The sequence below is a fragment of the Cavia porcellus genome, unplaced genomic scaffold, assembly GCF_034190915.1.
Source record: "Cavia porcellus strain 051 isolate PalLab524CR breed Dunkin Hartley unplaced genomic scaffold, mCavPor4.1 scaffold_30, whole genome shotgun sequence".
Lineage (NCBI taxonomy): Eukaryota > Metazoa > Chordata > Mammalia > Rodentia > Caviidae > Cavia > Cavia porcellus.
This window is the reverse complement of record NW_026947513.1, coordinates 4,546,531-4,565,641: the sequence shown is the minus strand read 5'-3', so window position 1 is coordinate 4,565,641 and position 19,111 is coordinate 4,546,531. Positions and strand designations below refer to the sequence as shown.

At 36.3% G+C, this 19,111-nt stretch overlaps 1 long non-coding RNA gene across 1 annotated transcript in view; it reads left to right on the top strand.

Moving 5' to 3' along the window:
• The first annotated feature begins 352 nt into the window (after window positions 1-352).
• The window catches only part of LOC134474091 (uncharacterized), a 73,250-nt gene continuing 54,491 nt past the window's right edge, over window positions 353-19,111 (top strand). Inside the window, exon 1 of the long non-coding RNA XR_010044695.1 lies at window positions 353-689. This is a non-coding gene — a long non-coding RNA (uncharacterized LOC134474091). The remainder of the gene's footprint in view (window positions 690-19,111) is intronic.

Here is a 19,111-nt window from a genome sequence, read left to right as displayed (position 1 = left end):
AAATCCCGAGAGGCCCTCATTTTCCCAGACCTTTCCTCCTAAATCCCTCCTGTCTGACTCTCTAGCCCCTCTCTGCACGTGACTGAATTCGCCTTTGTTAGGGGAGGGGAAGGCTTGAACAGAAACACATTTTTTTCCCTGAGAGAAAAACACTTATAGGTGGGATCGTAAACAAGAATATGTTCTAGCTTTTTTTTTTCTTTGAGGATACATTCTATTATGGAGAAAGAAGAAAAGTAGCTCATGGATTTGAATGCCTCTACCTCCCAAACTTATTAGGATAAACTCTTGACAGATACTTAACCTTCAGGAGACTCACCTGAGCTAGGTATTTGCCATCTGGATTTTACAACTGATGACATCAAAAAGGCTAAATTACTTGCCTAAGGGCTTACTGTTATAAAGGATCAGAAGCAGGTTTCAGAGCTGACTCTAAAAGCTGATCTCTCTTTGGAAGGCATCATTCTGACAGTTTATAACTTTATTTACTAATGTGTTTCGAGCTGGACACTGATCTTGGAGTTGTGGGAACCCCAAAAGTGCGAACGCTGCCTTCTATCAGAAGAAGTTGGAACTCTTCTCTCATTGTTTGGCTCTCTGGAGGAACCTCGGTTAGTAACAGTCCTCCTGGCTTCCGGTCCCATTCTTCCTGACTTTCTGCCAGGGCAGATGAGACATTCCCATATCGGGTAAGTTGAAAAAGAAGGCACTGAACACAGTGTTACCCGCTTCCTTCTGTTTTGGTCAAGAGAACCTCTATATCTTGTCTCACAGATTCTTCTGAGATCTCGTTAAGATCCTATCTGTGCATAGTGCCTCCAAGAAAATTTTGAAATTAAGGAAGAAGCCATGGGGGGGGGGAGTGTGTGTTCTATAGTTTCAGGTTTACAAGTCCTTCTATGAGCAAGCGTGGGTTTTCCAGTTGGTCCTTCAGGGAAGCCTACTTTTGTAGGTTTGCTTCTAAATGTCATACCATTTGATTTGTGCTTTTCCGTATCAACTCTGGCCCCGATATAGGTGACAATATTTAACCATAATCTCTGTGTGCTTGACTGTTGCTTTGCCTGTGTCTCAATCACTGAGTTGCAAACTCAGTGGTGGCCCCCAAGGCCTCAGGGGCCTCCCAGTTCCATGGGAGGCCTCAAATGTAGTACACGATGAGGTAACATTGTCGTCTGTCATTAGCGAGTGATGATTTCTATGGGAAGAATCACACAGGGCAGCTTCCTGTGTGTAGAAGGCAGCGTGCTTGGGTTAATGTTCCGCTGCTACTGGCACGAGATTCCTAATAATTTTAAAACACGGAGTCTTGTGTTTTCTTTTAACTTGGGGAAATACCATAAAACAGCGGATTCTTCTGACATTTTATTGAGACACTGTAGGAGCATAGTTCCTCTGAGGAAATGTTTGAAAATTGAGGGAGAAGAGTCATGGTGTGTGTATGTGTATGTGTGTTGAGGAACTCTGATGCCTAATCATCCAATTTTTTTGTAACACATTTTATATAAGCATTTTATATAATAGGTAACTTTATTGTAGTTGTCTGAAAAGTAGTGCTTTTTAGGAGAGTGATGTAGTTGATATCCGGAAGAACAGAGAATTAATCATTTTTTCCTACATTTACTGTGACTTAGAGCAGTAAGTTCATTATTTTAAAAAATGGACTGTAACCACTTTATAAGTTTGAGAATTAAAAATATAATAAACAATTGGTTGTCTTTTTATTGTTGATTTGTGGGGGTTCTTTGTGTTTTCTGGATAAAATCCTTTGTTAGATGTGCATTTCTTCCAGTCTGTGGTTTCATGTTTAATTTTCACTTAAAGAACAAAATTTTTCAATTTCATGAAGTCTTACTGAATTTTTAAATCTCATAGTTCTTGTGTCCTAATGCAAGATATTAGTACTTTTCCTCATGATTTCTTTTAGAAGTTTTACACTTTTAGCTTTGCATTTAGATTTACTGTTTCCAGTTCATGATGTGAAATGTGTCCACTTTTATGTTTTGCTTATGAATATCCACTTGTTATATACTATTTGTTGGACAGATAATTCTTCCACTGAACAGTTGTTAGATATCAGCTAACTATGGAAGTTTGGGTCTACTTCTAGACTCAGTTATTCTGACTGTATAATAATCCTGAAGTCTAAGAGTTTAAGCCATCCACCTTGATTCTTTTTTAAAATTGTTTTAGGTATTCTAGGGTTTGTTGGCTTCTCTGTATGGATTTGAAAACTATATGGATTGTGTTGTGCTGGATTGGTATAACCTTGGAGTACAACTGATATTTTCATTATTCTGACTGTTTAATGCTCAATCACCGAATATATCTGCATTTATTTAGGTCTTTGGTTTTTCTCACTGTGGTGGATTAAAAACTTGTGGTCAGGTTAACACAGCTGAAGTGAATAAGCACGGTGCTGAGTGTGGCTGGCCACCTGAGGACTGCTGTCAGCATAGAAAGGAGACCTGAGAGGAAGAGTGTGGTGGGTTCTTGTAAGAGAGCTTGCTGCTGTTTGGAACTATCGGTTCTCCCGGAGGAGTTTGTCATGTTAGTTTAGTGTAGATTTTATTGATTGCTTTGAGGAAAAATCCACTCTAAACCAGGTGTGGTGGCTCATGCCTGTAATCCCACCACTCAGGAGGCTGAGGCAAGAGGATCATTTCAAATTCAAGACCAGCCTGGGCTACAATGTGAGTTCAAGGCCAGCCTGAACTGCATAGTGAGACCCTGCCTCTAAAAGAGGAAAACACACACACAAAGAAAAGAAAAGAAAAAAGAAAAGAAAAGAAAAGAAAGTTTATAACCAATACTTTTTGTTATATCATGTTTTAATTTTATTCAATTTTATATACTTTCTCTTTTTTTATGTATTTCTATGTTGACAACAGCTGTTTAGAAACTTGCCATTGAGTTTCCAAATATTTGTGGGACTTCCAAATATGTTGTCACTGATTTCTAGTTTTCCATTGCAATTAAAAAAAACTATTAAATTTGTGAATATCAGTTTTATGATACAAAATGTGTTAATTTGCATACATATTTGACATCACTTAAAACGTGTATATAATCTGTTTTGGAAGCAATATGTTAGAAACGTTGCTTACGCCACTTTGGTTATGCTGCTTTCTGAGTCTTCTGTGTGCTCCCTAACTGTTCACCTGCCAGCTGGATCAGCGAGTGAGGGGAAGTCGCTGAAATTTCCAGTTCTTCATGTCCCTGATCACAAGTTCATGAGAGGGACTGAGTCAAAACCACCCCGAAGGCATTCGTGAATTCATACCTCTCAGAAACTGTGTGAGATATAAATTTTAGGTGTGTCCTCTGATACATCATGGGTTGATTTTTTTTTTTTTGACCCAGTGTTAGAAAAATAACAAATCTTTTATCTAAGATGAATTGAGTGTTTCTGTGTTTCAGTTTTAGTCACTTTATTGCCTTATTTATCTCTTTGGGCTTTTTGTTTTTATTTTTTCAGCAAGTTCTCTAATTAGGGTTTATTGTCTACATATTTAACATATCACTGTCTACTTTCAAATAATATATAACCATATCTGTAGCATAAGAACATTCTATTATGTTTATATTTTATTCTATCCTGGACTTCATACTGTTGTCACACATTGTATTTCTCTCTGCATTATAATCTTGAAAAATGGCCAATTATATTTAAATTTTTAAAAATACATTATTTTAACTGATGTGTGTGTATATATATTACATATGAAGAGGTAAACTGTGATGTTTGTGTTCATGTATACATCCTGTAATATTTATATTAGGGTAAACATCTATTACCACCAATATTGATCACTTTTTTGTTTGGATTACTTTTTAATGATGAAAATTTTCAAAATAATTTATTCTAGCTTTTTGAATATATAGTATATTATAATCATCTCTATTCACCTTACTATGCAATAGCAAATCAGAACTTCTTATACCTGTTTTTAAAGTGAGGTAAAATAAATTGTATGTTTACTTGCTTATGAATTATTTGAGTCTGTTATTTTTTAAGGTCCAGATTTCCTCATGAGGCTTTGTCAGAACTTCCTTTAAATTTTTTTGTAGTATTTGTCTAATAATGATGAATTATCTGTGTTTGTCTTCTTCAGTCTTTATTTTGCCCTTTTTGTAAAGTATCCAGCTGTAGATATACAATTCTTTAGATTGTTTTTTGCTTTCCTTTCATCTTGAATTATGTCCCTGCAGCACCTTATAGTTTGTGTTATTTCTGGTGATCAGTTGTAGAAATTTTCTTTTCATAATAATCTTTTTTCTGGCTGGTTCTAAAATTTGACTTTTGTTATTGATCTCTTGCAGTTTGACTAGGTAGCGCCTTTTTGTAGTTAGTTTTATATTTCTTATTTTTGGGACTCATTGAGCTTCCTAAATTTGTGTGTCACTCATTGTAGTCAAGGTTTACAGGGAAAATTTTCATACAGGATGCATAATTTGTAGGATTATTTTATAATATTCACCCACAGAGTCAAATGCAAAAAAGTGTAGGAGATCTGTCCACACACTTGAGACCCAAAGAATCCAGCTGAGGGCCTGAATCCCAAGCAATGTCCTTCATGAGTCCAGTTGTAGACCTAAAGCCCATGGTAGACCTAGAGCCCATGACTCCAGCTGGAGGCCAGAGCCTATGACAATTTCTCATGCAAGCCTGAATCAAGGATCAGCACCTGAAGGCCTGAAGGCCTGAAGGTCAGTGGTGGAAGCTAGAAGTTTCTGGCAACAGGGCAAAGCATCTGTGTTACCTGGCTGAGGAATTTGCATGGGAGCTCGAAGGTAAGGACCGCTCAAGGTAAGGACCAGAGCTCCCCTAAAGAGAACTGCAGCCATCATCAAGGACAGTGAGAATTCGAGTTCCTCTGACAGTAAAAGACAAGTTCATATCAGGAAATCCAGCATGACAAGCCTCTCCAGCAGAATCAAGAGCACACCAGCTTCCCCTCCTGGTCTCCTTTATGCTGTTGACAATAATTTCAGCCAGGCCTTCCACACCAAGCACCATGCTGATTCAGTTCGGGGGGGTGCTGCAAACTGACCATCAGTTAAGCCACCACTTTCATTTTCATCAAGTTTGGAACATTTGTAGCATTATTTTTGAAAAAAAAAAAAAATTTCTGCTCCTGTGGTTTTTTTCTCTCTTTTCTGATATTTTAATTTATGTTAGTCAATATTGCATCAGATATCATTCATATTTTGTTGCTCCTTTTATTTTTCCCTTTAAGTTTAAAAATTTCTATTGATATATGAGGTGTGAACCAAAAATAAGGTGAGCATTTAATTTTTTAAAAAATATGTTACAGTACAAGACACCTTGTGCTGATTCCCTTTGAAATTACTCTGCTCCACTTGGTGTGCCTCCGTCATTCTCGGCACTTTCTGAAGCAGTTCTAGCAGGTCTCAGTTGTGTCTTTCATTGTGCTGTCATCGCTACCTTGATGTCCTAGATCAATTCACAAGGTTTACATTTCATGGTCATTTTGGCCTTGGAGGAGAACCAGAGGCTGCACAATGCCAAATCTGGTGAATGAGATGGACAAAGACGCTCTCAATGTTTTTGTGAGCCTCTGCTTGACGTCACTGGAGAGCAACATTCACGTTATTTTTTATCATACTTCAAAAACACATTCATGAAAGAGGAATTCCAAAACTGATTCAGAAAGAGGCCTGAATAAGTATTTAATGGGATAAGTATGTTTCAAGGAACGTGGCACATTGTGAGCGGAATTAATGGCAATGTGTTTTTTACTACAATACATCAAAAAATTAAAATTTCCCTATGTATTTTGATCACCCTTTGTATCTTCAAGGTAAGGTTGTCTACAGAATCTATTGCACTAGAAATCCTATCAAATTTGTTTTTAATGTCAGGAATTGTATTCTTATCTTGAATTTTAAGAATTTATTTATTATATTTTTCTTCTTTGTTCATTGTACTCATGCTTTCCTTACATATGGCTTTTGGGATCATACAGAATCTAAATAAATGTCTTAATTTAGCAGTCATGTGGTTTTTATAATTTATGGACTGCTTTTCATTAACATTTTCCTTATTATACATCTTCCTTTCCTGCATTTTCATATGTGAACTAATTTTGGTTGGATTCCATTCACACACTTAGATTTTTCTTTTTTATTTTCCTTTGTTTTTGGTATTAGAGCTTGAACTCAATGCCTTTGTATCTTCCCAGGCATTTTTTAAATTTTTTGAGACAGAGTTTCAGTAAATTATTAAGTCACCCAGGCCGGGCTCAAACTGGGGATCTTGTGTTAGTGTGTAGTTAAACTACTCAAGCAGTGAGGTCTCTTTGAATCTTTCTTTTCAATTTTTTTGAAGGTTAGTTTTTAGTTTAGAGCTAATTTGGCTTCACTACAAGTATTCATCTCAAATCTGTTGTACTATCCTACAAAGCAGTCTGATAGAATTGTGGGGTGGCTGAAAAGATAAGAAGTATGAAATATAAATGACCTTTATTTTTAGAATGCCGGGAGAGACCCCCAGAGCCCCTGGGGTGTGGCATCTCCCCCTGGGGTCAATAATCTCTCCGTGGGACACATGGAGTGGAGGCATACATGTAGCTTAGGTTTGGGGTGGAAACTGAGGGGGCATTAGAGATGCACAGGTAGCCCATTGGTATTCTTTTGGCACCAGAGGTAAATTCCTAGGGGTGGGGAAGATGGAGCTCCTTGGTTTTGCCTCTAAGGCTTCACCAGCTACAGTGTCCTGTCTGGGCCAAAACTCTTTCACAGTCTATAGGGCATATAGATTTTAGGAATGACTTAATGGTCTTTATTATAGTATATATTTGATAGTATATAGTATATATTTGATAGGTAGATAGATAAGTTGAATGGTCTTAATTGAATAGTTGCATTTTTAAAACTTAAAATATTACAATTAAACTGGACCGTGTATTAACACAAAAAAATTCTCATTAGGGCAACATCAATTTTCTTTTCCCCCTTCAGGACCTAGAAAAGCATATTTTCCTCTTTTCATCAGAAGCTTTAGAACCCAGCGACCTTGTGTCTTTGACCCTGGGAGAAAGCTTATCCAACAAGATGCCATAATTCCTGAGTAAAAGAAACAGAATCAACCACATTAAGAAACATATTCAGATAGTTTATTGACACTGGCCTCTGAACATCCTAAAGTTTTGGTGATTTGGTAAGATGGCCATCTTCAAAGAAGTGTTTGTTTTGATAGCTGCTCCAATCATAAATATATGTAGAGTAGCAAGTGTTGCTGTGTTTATATGGTTTGGCAGATAGGAGTCAGTGGGTGGTAGAGAGGAGTCTTCATTTTATCAAATTATGTAAGTTATTCAGAAATTCTTAAAACTTTTATTTTAGTCTCCAAAATACTCTATTTACAGCAGTGTAGATCTCTTCTAAGTCCTGTGCTGTGAACTCATTTGGACATTGTTGAAAGGTGGTTCTAAAAATAACTAAAGACTCAAAAGAAAGATGACTAAAATCACAGGCTACATCAGAATCAATCACAGGTTCCTTTTGATCTGCTTGTTAAGTGGAAGCTTTGATGCTATACTTACTGCTTCATTTTAAAATTCAGACAGTAAAGGAAATACACAGAATCAGAATTTAACTCTCATGTATTTTATTGAATGGGTTACCTAGGTAACTCTAGCAATTTCCAGTGATTCTGAAAACTTACATTTTATCTGAGAAGAGAGATGGACTGTGTACATTTGAAGAATTTATAAATGGTACCTTAATATAGCTGCCTAGCCAGAATCTTCTTTTGGTTTGGAAAATAATTTACTGTTACTTTTGTGAGCAAATTATTTATATATTTATTTTAGCACCTGGATATTGTCTATTTTATTACCCAGACACTAAAATGGATATGGAAATAGACAATTTTTAATTATTTTTATTGCTCATCTCATTGTGGCTTAGGATTATGTATACAATTATATGTATCTATATAGTGATCTTCATATTGCATATATTTTAACTATGTAGCTTAGTTTTTTTCTATTTCTTCTCATTTTATAGGTACATTTTCATCATGTGAGATACCAATTTTGCCCAATCACTTTCATGATTGAAAACCAATATTGACCCTTCATCACCTGAAGAACAAAATGAAAACTATTCATACTTTTATTAAAAGCTCTTTTGGTTCTAACCTGCTTTCTGTTGCGTTCTCTATCTGATCCCTAACATGCCCTCTGGTACGGCACAATGCTTCTTGGTCAGTCTCACCACCATCTTTCTGCCAAGGATATTTATGCCTTCTAATAATGTCCTTCTGCTTACTTTGACCCTATCTTCCCTTCAAGGAAAACAAATACATCTTCTTACATAAACTACTGCCGCTACTACTACTACTACTGACATCACCACTTTATGGTCAGTTTAATGTAGGTTGCATGCCACTTATAAGAAAATATGGTGGCCTTGCACATTGTTACCATCTTCTATCACTCTGAACAGTACCTGGGATTATAGTGGGCTATCGGTAAACTTTTGTGTTCTTAGTGAAGGAATTGGATCAGGGAAAATAACACTGAACTGACAATCAAAGGCTTTGATTTTTATTTTTTTGGTTGTTTCCCTTTAGGAAAGTCCCATGCATTTTTCTGAAACTCTTTTATCAACTGTTTGATGAGAGACTTGATGACATCTGTAAATCTCATTTCTGTACGAACTATGTTTCCATTTGACAAATTCAGAGCAAGTGGCATTGTTCAGCTACACATGAACATTGTAAGGAATTGAGTTTTCTCGTGTAGTCAGGAGGATAGGCCAGGTCTTCCACATATGACTTTGATATCTTTTCTCGTTCGGATCTATAGTCTTTAGTATTTTTTTTCTCAGTCACAAGATGATTGCCGCATCTCCAAATACCTCCAGTCAGAAGAAAAGAAAAAATATGAAGGGTTATATATGTGTTAATAATAGTATGTGTTAACTAAGCATGTCCCTGCCTTTCAATCAGCAGACTAACTGGCTTGTTAGAAGTTCCAACTAGGAAAGTCGAGGAAAAAAGGATTTTAGGAGAATATTACAACATTCCTTATTAGTATCTCAGAAAAGGTTTCTCCCCTCGCCTCCCCTTTCCTCTCCCCTCCCCTCCCCTCCCCTCCCCTCCCCTTTCCCCTCCCCTTTCCTCTCCCCTCCCCTCCCCTCCCCTCCCCTCCCCTCTCCTCCCCTCTCCCCTTTCCTCCCCCCCCTCTCCCCTCCCCTCTCCCCTCCCCTTCCCTCCCCTCTCCTCTCCTCTCCTTTCCTCTCCCCTCCCGTCCCCTCCCCTCCCCTCTCCTCTCCTCTCCTTTCCTCTCCTCTCCTCTCCTCTTCTCTTCTTTTGTTCTCTTCTGTTCCTCCCTCTCCCTCATGGCCTAAAATGGAAGATAAATCAATACCATTGCTATAATGAAACATATAGCCTCTAGGAAAATAAGAACCAATACAATATTTTGAAGAGGGGAGATAAAAGACTTTAGACAGTTTTTGGATACATTATACTGTACTTCCTGATTTTTGGATTTCTTTCTTCAGAAGGTTCAATTGTATTTTTTAAAGTTGTAACTTCTTTGATGTATAATTTATAATCAGTAGTCCACATTCACCTGGAGAGATAGTTGGGTAAGTTTTGACCGTGTAGCCTTATAGAACTGCTACCATATCCAACACGCGAAAGCTTCCTAGGCCAGCCCTCTTCTTCCTGCTCCTTTTCAGCTCATCCCATTCCCCACTCCTACCAGACCAACCACTGCCTACTTTCTTTCACTGTAAATTCATCTGCATTTCTAGGATTTTATATATAGGGAGCATTCAGGATATAGTTTTTCATGTGTCAACAATTTTCCTCTTCACTCAGTGATTTTGACATTAATTTCTGTTGTTGGATTTTTATTTTTAATTGCAAAATAAAAATTATATGTATTTATGGTACTTGATATGTTTTGAAAAGTATATATCATTTCAATATATTTCAGCCAAATTGACTAATTAGCATCTATTTCTTCACTGTTTTGTTTTTTTGCTTTTATTTGGTTAGGACACTTAAATGCAACTCTTTCAGTAATGCCCAACTGTAAAACACTTCAAAATGGTAACTAGCATCACTGCAATGTACAATGTTGCTCTTAAACTATTTAATCAACCATTGTAGGTTGCATAATACATTTTACTTATTTGCTTATCGGTGAAAATTTCACTGCTCCTCTTTTGAGCTATTGTGAATAAAACTTCTCTATACAATCACAAGGAAGTCTTTTTGTTGTCATATAATTTCCATTTTTTTGTCTAAAAACTTAGCAATAGGAGTGTTATCTGACATTTCTTCTAAAATTCTTTTGAACTGACTTTCAAAGTTGAGGCAGGAGACAGAGGAAGTTTCTAGAGGGGGCCGGAGAAGCACAAGATAGAGAGGAGGCCAGCTCTTCAAAACTGCAGGCAGCATCGGGTTCATCAACTGGGCCACACCGGAAGGTGTGTACCCTTAGACTATCTTGAGCACCTAAAAGTAACCCCAGATTAACGTTAATAAATTACAATACCGTTTGCATTGTGATTTAACCCTTCACCTCCATCGGCTTTGAGTGCCATGACAGTTCCACAAAAGTTCATAAAAGGACAAAACTACAGAAGGGAGCAGAGTTGTGCTGGGTTAGAATAACTCCCTGTGACCGTTCCCAGAGCTACTCCCTCCCAGAAAACACCCTTGGAGGCGCTGATATGCAGCTGCTTGGGGCTGTGTGTTCCTACCCTTTGGAGTGTACTTTTGCTTTAATTAAACGTGTGCTGCTTTTACTTTGTCTGTGTGTCCTCTTCAGTTCTTTGGTAGAGATACCAAGAAAGTGGGACGTCGTCCAGACCACAAGCATCCAGTAATAAAGGGTTGTGCCATTTTATGTTCCTACCAGTGATTTCTTAGAATTCCTGTTGTTCTATATTCTTGGAAATACTTTATATTGTTGGTTTTAAGTTTTAGCTATCCTGATGAGACGACCGTGGATTTTATATATTTACTTTGATTTGTTCAGTGATATATTTTGATGATATTTAGATGAGCTTTTGAAGTAAAGTTATAATGGAAGATAATAATTTTGTTTCCAATTATATAAATCACTTTAATTTTACTTATTGTGATGTTAAAGCTTTTGAACTTAGATAGTTTTAGTAACAGTGGACTAATTTATTTCTTGTCTAATGACAGTGTCTTTACTGATTCAGCATTTAGTTTAGGCACATTAAATATAGCTTTTCAAAATTGTTGCCAAAGTATTGTTTTAATCATAGCTACATTATAAACTTTTGAAAATACCCTTTTGGCATCTACTGGCATTAGTTTTCCTCCCAATTTGATTCAAATTCCTTGGATGAACTCCTTATGAGTATACATAATTGCATATTTTCATTTAATATTTATAATTTTTGTCATAAGCATTCATAAATGATATTAGTCTTCATTTGCCAAGTTTTATTATATCAGCACTGTACTATCTTTATGAAAATCAATATGGAATCTTTCCAACTGTGCTTATGCTGAGGAGTAACTGATGCAACATTGAGGTTGTTGCTTGAATATTTGGAAGAATTCATCACATTAACACATAGTTTTTGAAAGAAAATTTCTGGCAACCTTTTGAATACACTTCATGGTTTTTTGATCAGCTAAGATTTCCTTCTTGGTGAATCTGTAATTATCCATTCCTTCCCATCTCCTGATCACTCACATAGACTTTAGTAGCCATTCATTTCAGTGCAGAAATCCATTAGTAGAAGGCATTATTTACATACCTAACCAGTTTTATAAATCTCTATATCTGTGATTTGGCCTATTTCTCTTAGTTTTTCATATTTGCTTTCATTTTATTAAATTACATGAGATTATTTGTATTTATTATAATTAGATTATTTTCTTAGTTTTGTAAAAATATTGAATGTATTTACTTTTTATTTTGTGAAAAATAAAGTGAAATCTCATTAACAGAATAACAAGAGAATGAGAATAGTTAATATACCACATATAACTTTCAAAGTAGTCACTCAGAGTATAAGACATAAACCCAAAAAACTATTACAAAAAAGAGATAGTAACACAAAATTTTCAATGAACTAGGTAAACTAGTATTGTAGACAAACAAATTAGTATATATACTTATGAAAATCCCAATTCCTTGCTTTTGAATTCCCTTTTCTGTATCTTACTATTAATAGCATCTGTTGTAGCCCGGGGTGATCCTTCTCTGTTCCCAAATCACAGGTGAATGAATTTCTAGGAGGATGGAATTGGGAAGATGCCATGCCAGTTTCTTGCTGTATAGTTTGTCAAGCTTTGTGTTTTCTGTAAAAAATTCCATGCTTCTCTTCTAACAGTATCCATTTTTTCATTCAATAAATATTTTTGAAGCATTTTTTAAAATTTAAAGGATCATAACCCTGAGAATAAAGACTTTAAGCAAACCAGATAAACTCTCCACCTTGCTGAAACTGATGGTTGAGGGAAAAGAAAGGTAATCAACAAGAATCATAATAAAATGTAATAAGGAAAACATTTGGAAAATACTGGGAATTATAGGATCATAGCAAGAGAACTACCCTGAGATTAAGGAAGATTTGTTTTGTTTCTAATTTTTGTTTTACTTATGTGTTCCTCTTAATCACAGAAAGATGCAACCCAGGGTCCTCTGCTGATTTTCAGGGGTAGGGAAGTGTTTTAAAACCATGCAAGGTTAAGTTATTTTTTTTTCTTTTTTCTTTTAAAGAGAATAAAACCAAACCAAATAGAGTAAAGTTAATCAGAAAAGAATAATGAAAGCAATACAAGATTTTAAAACAATAGGAAGTCAACAATGGCTACTATGATGTCTCTTGTTTTCTTCAAAATAGCTGTCTACACCATCACACAATAAAAATCAAATAAAATGAAACAATAAAACTTATCAATATAAAAGAATTGAAGTATATTTTAAAGAGAATAAAACCAAACAAAATAAAACAGAATAAAGCCAACCAAAACAAAATAGCGAAAGTAATACAGGATTTCAAAAAAAGATAATAGGAAATCAACAATGGCTACCATAATGCCTCTTATTATCTTTAAAATTGCTGCCCATTCATCAGACATAATAAAATCAAACAAAACAGAACAGACTAAATCCAATCAAAACAGAGCATTGAATAAAACAAAACATTAGAACAGAACAAAACAAAAGTGAGAACAATATTGGATTTCAAAAACAAGAAAATCTCCCATATTTGCTATATTGCAAATATCCTTTTAATAGACTACTGGCCTTACACCTGCAAAGTCAGTCAAACAATATCAGCATTACATTGTTTTTGTACTTCAGTTGCTATCAACTCAGTCTGTCTTCTAAATCGGCAGGCTGCTTACAGTGGGTAGGTGTGTGTGGGGGGTGGGGGCGTGGGGAGCGTGTTCTTATACTCAGTCCACGTGCCTATTAGCTCACAGAAAGGGTGAATTGGCTTCTTGTTACTCTTCCAAGGCCCAGCATTTGCCCTTCCCATGAATCTGCAGAACCAATGCTGTGCCTGGGAGAGAGAACAAGAAACCTGTATGCCCTTTCCATGAGCCCCTGCAATCAACGTGGGATCCAGTAGAGGAATCAAGCCAATTCACCCTTCTCATGAGCTGACAAAAGATTGAGTTGTTTTCTAATCCTCAAACGATTTTGATTTAAGCCATGCAGTGTGGGAGGAATCAATGAATCAGTGAATCAGCAATGTTTGTCCTGTATGTCTAAATTACAAGCAAATCCTTGCACAGAATTAAAAATAAATATAACAGTGGTAAAATTATAATTGCAAGATGAGCTAAAAACTGGAATAAAGACAATTACATGTAACTATATTCAAACCTGATTTGTGAGAGACTGTTAGTCTTCTAATGGGTAGAATTGGGTTCACTGTGTAGCTGTAGGTGAAATAGGCAAGAAGGCCAAGAATAAACACCACTTCTTCCTTCTCCCCAGTCTCGCTGCAGCTACTGAGCTGTGAAGACACTCAGGCTGCCTCAGGAAGCAGGCATATTGCTGCTAAAGGTAGAAGCAGCATTCCTTGCAGAGTGACTAACCTGTGGTGAAGCAAAACTCAAAAGTGGTGGCTGTGTCTGGAAAGTAAAGAATGATGTTTCAATGCAAAGTCGGTTGACAGAACCTTTTAGCATTGGTTGGATTTGCAGGGAGCGCACTCATTTCTCTTTCTTTCACATTCTTACCTGTGGAGAAATACACAGAGTAGCCAGATGAGATGTAAGGGCAATATGAATTTATTCCTGAGAAACTGAATTAAAGAAGTAAACTTCAGTGGGCTCACAAATAACCTCTTAGAAACATCAACCTGGGACTCCCTGGGGGATGGACAGGTGTGCAGGCCAGCTCTTTACTTAGGTAACAAGGGAAATATCCCACTGCCTAAGGTTTGGTTGAATGAGAGAGCCAAAGGCAACAGTTTAGCACAGGAACTGACCCTGTAGAGAAACTGCCGAAGTTTAAATGCCAGGCTCTCATTATCTCAGCAGTCAGATGCATCCTTGCTCCTCTCAGGGGAGGCTCAAGTGTGGGCCTGTGAGCAGCAGGGGCTCCTTCCCCCAGCGCTCCTCTGAGATGGAGGAATGGCAAGTGTAGAGGGAAAGAATGGGTCTCTGGAGGAGTTTGCAAAGAGATATAAGCTCCTACAGTTTAAATGCAAGATTTCCGAACAAAGGAATGCTGGAATGGAAAGCCATTCACATTTCAAAACACATTTCAGCTGAGTGAAATTGTGAGTGATTTTTTTCTTTCCATGTTTTCTAATTGTTCCCCAATGATCCTGTTTCTTTAATAATTGAGGGAAAAGCAACCACTTACTTCCAAACAGTGATAGCTTAATTTTGATTTCTCCCATAGTAAAATAGTTTCTGAAAGCACTTTCCTTGACAGAAGAATATAAATTCCAAAAGGGTAGGGATTTATAGTTGACCACCAATCAATTTATAGATGGTTATTTGATACTTCTCATATGGCGAGTTTATTTTGTGTGCTGTAGATATCCTCAGGAATAAAGCAAAGCCTTTTCCTTCCACAAACTTTTACTCTAGTAGAGAGACAAAGGAGGAATATATGAACAAACAAAATACTTGATTCCAGATAATGATAACTATTAAGAAAAAATTGAACAGAATTACTCTTCTGTTTCTAAATAACATTACATGCAGAAGGAGCGGCAAATAGAAGGGCTGGACCGTAAAGCCAAATGACAGAATGGGACCCAAAGATGAGTCGTGACAAAATATGATCTGCGAATGAAGTTCCCATCTGAAGGGAACGAGTGTACCAAACAGGGGTGGAATGTTGCTAAATTGTAGTTTCTCTATTTGTGAGAACCTGGAACCTTGTATTATTGAGAGGAGTCTTAACTGGTAAATGTTTGTAATCAGCTTATCTTTTCTTTGGGCCAAACTAAAGTGCATAAAAATCTGTCTCAATTCAATCAATGGACTGCAAATTCCTAACCTTTTTTATAAACTATGGAACTGAAGGGATTTTAAGAATTGTGAAATTTGACCTCAACAATGAATGTTTGAGTCAATAGAGGCTTCGACAAATAGAGTGATTTGACTATTCATCTACAAGTCAGAAAGTTTTCAGAGGGGATTCTAAAGAGCCATTCAGAGCTTTTTCTATTACACAGTTGTGTTTGATGCATGGAACATTTTCTCCAACTCAGGCATGCAGTGCCTCCCAGTATACTAATACTGTTGTGATTTGTATTGTTTCCTTTCCTTATAAAGATAACTAAATTAAATAAACATGTCTTAATCATGTTTAATAATCACAGAAATTACTCTTATAAAGGATTGGGTGATAGTACAACATTTGAAAAAGCCACAAAGTAAAATATGTAAGATGTACAGTATCACATTATCTAAATGGTAACTAAATTCATTTAAAAATGAGTCAAAAACAAAGAAGTATGCCTCTTTGATGCTGGACATTTTATTCTGTAGTTTTCCTATGAGTGGGACAACAGGATAATGCCATGTTGGACTCAGGATGGCTGGTAGAGAAATTCTGAAATTCATGCAGTGTGTTTGCTTTCCCTCTGCAAGTCTCTATGAATAGTCTTGTGCTCATTCTCAAGCTGGCTTTTTATTAGAGTATCGGATGGCAGAGAAAGGTGAATGAAACAGTATAGAGAGTCAGGAGAAAGTCAGCCCAGGCAAAGCATTTTACACTTTTTAAAATTTTACAATTGTGCTTCATTAATCACTGAGCTACATGGTGCTTTTCTAGCAAAGCCTAAATGATTCCCCCCCCCCCATGTTCCTAGTTGTTGAATGAATGAAAGAATAACAAAAAATAGGGGATATCACTTGAAGGAAGAAAATCTATCCTAACAATAATTTATGATTTGAATACCCTGCAGGGAGCTAACTATGTGGTAGGAAACTGGAAGACCAGCAGAGCTGGAGAGGAAGAGTCTGTGAGGCACTCACTGATGCACTGATGGGTGCCATATTGGATCCTGGAGGTGGTTCTGCTGTCAGACTCAAGAAAGCCATGCAACTCTGGAAAACAAGCCTATAGTATGGGTTGAGTGGACACCAGATGCCACTTAGTTCCCAAACACTTGATACTGGTTTCCTCGTGTGATAAAGCCAATAACAATAGAAAATGGCATTCCAGACCAGAAGCTTCAGAAGGTAGAAGCACCAAACAAATTGCCAGCTACTAAAGAATCTTAACCCATATAAAGACTCTTAGAGATAATGGGTGTTGTGAGTTTATTCTTTAATGGTTACATTTACTTTGTTGGGATTTGCCCTTTGTACAAAAGCATTCATATACATGTAGCAGTTTTTGTGAACTCACTCCTGTATGTACTCTGCCTTGAGAATACATAGCAGGTTTAGTTGATGCTGCCTTAGTAATTTTAAAAGGAAGGTTGACTGGATTTTATATGCATGACCTCCCAGTTGAGTCTTAGCTTGGTGATACTACCACTGGACTGTGTGGTCTGTCGGTCATTTAACATCATATATGTAGAAAGGATTAGTAATAGGAGACTGACATTTTATCTAAGTTATGAAGAGACTGATGCAAAACTAGTTTGCCACTGACTGTTAGTTACATGATTTAACAGCTGTCTGTAACTGCCTCATCTAATTCACCCTTCCTAAAAGGAAGGCCATTGTCTCAGTTCTACCCAAAAGCTTACTGTGGCCTGAATGTTGCTCCCTCTCTAAAACTCCTGTGTTGCAACTAAAATCCAAAGGTGATTGGAATAAGAAGAGGGGTTTTTGGAAGGTCTTTAGGTCTTGGGGGAATCTAACATTATGACTGGGGTTAGCACCCTTATAAATCAGTCCAGGGAGCTAGTTTACCCTATTTCTGTTCTACTGTCCAATGAAGAAAAGCAACAAGACCCCACCCATCGTGGAAATAGAAAGCGTGCTCTTATCTGACTCTGAGTGTGCCAGTGCCTTGATTTTGGACTTTTCAGCATTCAAAGCTGAGAAACCAGTTACACTTGTTTAAATTACCCAATCTTTGGTATTTTATTATAGATGTAGGAGTAGTCGAAAACACAAATCAAAGCAGAAGTTGCTATTTCAGGCTTTCCAGAAAGTTTCTGATTTCTTGATTAAAGGGGACAGATTTACTCACTACCATAACACCTCGTCTTTCCTCTTTGTTTCTATGTGGAATGAGTGGATGATGCTTGGAAATACAGCAGCTACCTTTTTTAAAAGTTTTATTTAAGGAGAAGAAACAGAAAATGGGTACAAGTAATACACAATTTCAAAAAAATAAATGGTAGGAAATCACTAGTTAATAGATTACATACTGACATCTTAGAAATAGTTGTTCAAGTTACAAAATTAAAGCATACAAAGTGGACATTCAAATAGTGAGACTGCAAACAGTTCTGTTCAATGATCCAACAAAAACTCAGTAATATGGTTATCTATCTTATACACTTAAATGTACATACAGTTATATCCTTGAGAGCACTTTCTTTTCCTCTCATTTTTATAATAACAATTACACATTTTGGGTTTTATTACTCCCACAGTTATTATTACTTTGGTTTGAAGAGAATAAAACCAAATATGACATAACTAAACAGAGTCAGTCAAATCAAAAGGATGCACATAGTACATGATTTAAAAACAGAATACAAGGTGAGCAACAATGGTTACAATAATGCCTCTTGTTGTCTTAAAAAGAATTGCCTATATCATCAGTTATAATAAAATTGAACAAAACAGTATAGAACAAAGCCAATAAAACTGAAATGTTGGAGACCTTATAGGATTTCAAAAGAAGATAATGGTGAAACCAGAATGGGCATCAAAACAAGATGATATTAAATCAGCACTAGCTATTATGATGTCTTGTTTTCTTCAAAACAGCTGTTCACACCATCACAGACAATAAAATTAAACAACCCAGAATAAAACTATTACAATTAATGAATGAAAACATTATAAGGCTTCAAAGAAATATAATGGGGAATCATGATTACCACATACTTTTATGTATTCTTATCATTTCTTACACTAGGGAAATTATTCAGTATTTACACATGTGAGTTTGATCTATTTCACTTATGAATTAATCTTATGTTGTTTTTGTTTGCATCATCTTGCAGCTGTTGAATTATTTCCTGATTCCTTGTTATTTTTAAAAGATCTTTCCTTTCCTGTTCACTAGCTGCTATCTTGTCTTTGAGGTCTGAAATTCTATCTTCACTTTTTTGAGTGGGTTTTGACAACTTTTGATGGAATTTTTGATTTCCTGTATATCTGTTTGAATCTGCTTCATGCATTCTGTTTGTTTCTTAAATTGTTCATCCAGGGATTCTGTCTTTTTGTTTTGTTCCTCTAATTTTTTAACTGTGTCTTCTTTAAATATGTGCAGGATCTCTTTCATTATTTTTATCATTCTTCTTTTACCTGGGAGATTAGTTTTAGTTTGAATTCCTTTAAAGCTTCCTGGAGTTGCTTCTTTATTTCAGTTGCTATTATTACAGGTATTTCAGGTGTATGGCATATGTTTTCTTCTATGTACATGGCTCTTGGGCTTTCTTGGAATGGGCTGGAGGTTTGAGATTGCGT